Below are 2497 nucleotides of genomic sequence, written 5' to 3'. Positions count from 1 at the left end.
TCTCTGTCTTGCTTGGCAGATAATAATATGGTATTGGCAATTGAAGAGCGATTCATTCATTGGACGCAGTTATTGAATGTACTCATAAAGGCCCAGGGGAACTCTCAACCAATGCCAATATTGTTAGAAAAGTCTTTGAAGATCAACCACAAAAGAAGCTTAAAATCCCATTGATTATAGATGATTATAATCATCATATGAATGGGGTAGACCTAGCAAATCAATACCAGGCAGCATATACTAGTCATAGAGTCACCTATCACACCTGGCTTTCTATTCTCTACTGGCTTATTGATTCCGCAGCTATTAATGCATACCGGCTTCAATATTTATATATGAAGCAGCAGGGGATTCCAGTGAAGGATCTTCCTTCTCATATAAGCTTTCATGAGAAGCTTTACCAGGAACTCTTTGAATTCACACCTAGAATTCATGATAATCTACCAAGGAAATGATCAAATTCTAATCTAAATCATCAATGGATTCCTCTTCCAAAGCAGTGTGTTTGTGCCTGGTGTCAATATAAACGAAAGATTGGCCAGCAGAAATATAAAAAGATAGGGAGATCAAATTCTGGCTGTTCAGAGTGTCAAAATACCCTTTTATGTTTGAAAACTCAATGTTGGGCGGAATTTCATAGTATCCTAATATCTATTTACGCGGATCCTTAATTAGGGTTTATATATTACACTAATACCAATGAATACTCAAAAATACACTGATTATTCAATGAGATCTCGTATAATATACACTAATGAAACCACCTAATTTTGCACAAACCTACGGACGAGGGGATAACAACTGATTAATAATATATGCTGAGGGCGTGTTAAAAGGTGTTTGATGGGTTGTAGATTTTAGTGGCTGAGTGAATGGCTTAGCCAATCATGGTTTATTTTTCAGACCCACTTTTTTTAAACCACATTCAACTGTAACCCGGTGCAGTGGATCTCTAATCTGGGGAAGTAATCTAGATTCAAAAGTGAATGATCATACATAATTATAAAATTTCTTCATCTTTGAATTTTTATTCCATCTCCATTAGGAGGGGATATATGTTTAATTATGCTTAATATTTGATGATCTGAGTAATTCAGTAATGAAATAGAGGCTGCTATGTGGTTCCCCACTATGGTGCGGCTGGCGGTCGCAGTGTATAGATGGTGGGTTGGATGGCCACGACTGCTGTGGGCCGGGCCACATCACCACACCTTATCTCAGCAAGCTCAGCTGCTTCGCAGGATAATTGCTGTTTTAACACTGATTTAATGATTCGTCACTCTTTTAAACAAGTTAATTTTAAATTGATAATGAGCTAACTCAAATAAGTCTTTGATTTTGTGATATGCAATTATTTTGCAAAGTGTCTGAGAAAAAACAGTTTCAGTTTATTAGCAATATGGAAACAATTTGCTCTATACCTTAGGCATGGGTGAGAATACCAAACCAACTCCATTCAGCATCTTTGTATCATCTTGAGATTTAGAAAAATCAATGTTCTTGTGATGATATCAATTTTTATTTTCATATTCTCATTTCTTAGATAAGAAGTATCATCTCAAAGTCAACTCATTTTTTTTTAAACACAGAAATAATTTGCTATTTTACTTGATTTTAACAAGAAATAAAATAGCTATTTTCAACAAGATACATCTATATTAAATATTGATTTTTTTAATATAAAAATTATATATTTATATTCTTCTTTTCTTTAGCTACAAGCTAAGGTGGTTTACAAATATCAAATATGTATGATTATTATTATTATTATTATTCTTCCGTTATACTCATATGTTATGACGAGTCCTTGTGTATTGTTAAATACAGGCAAGAGTTGGTTATACAAAAGGAATGCTTAATGTTGAATGATGTCAAGAATATAACAGAAACATAGAAAAATTAATGAAAGACAGAATTTGATACTTGTAATACAGGTTTTCAACTTAGAAATAATAATTTAAATCAGATAATAGATCCATCTGAAGGTATCTACTTGGCAGATTCACATCCCTTTATTTTAGAAGCTGAGAAGTTGGCTCTGAATGTAATGTTGTCCCCTTATGGATTTCGAACCCACGCGCCTTAGGTCCCCACACCAAGGCGCTACCTGGTGGCTGCATTACCCATTCGGCCACCGGGGCCAAATATGTATGATGATTGTGTAATTGGAAGTCAAAGTTGAACAATTTGAATAATCTATGAAAATCTTAACAATCTCCACAGAAGGATGAACCATTTCTTCTCAGATTCTCTGACAAGGATTGCTCTGAGCACATGACTTGTAATTAAAGTAGTTTAGTGTCATGCTGCTGCAACCGGAGCCATAGAGGGTCTGAGCTCGCTGAGATAAACCACACCCACAGGTATATATATCACTATGAGCGCAAACCATTCAACAAATGATTACGTTGGCTTTGTGCTATGGATAACCTAGTGGTCATAGTGCTATCTTTCTATCGCATGCTTATCTACCAGATATTCAATCAATTGCTATGAG

The sequence above is a fragment of the Histoplasma capsulatum genome, genomic scaffold (assembly GCF_000149585.1).
Source record: "Histoplasma capsulatum NAm1 scaffold_5 genomic scaffold, whole genome shotgun sequence".
Classification (NCBI taxonomy): Eukaryota; Fungi; Ascomycota; class Eurotiomycetes; order Onygenales; family Ajellomycetaceae; genus Histoplasma; species Histoplasma mississippiense.
This window is presented reverse-complemented; position numbering follows the sequence as displayed.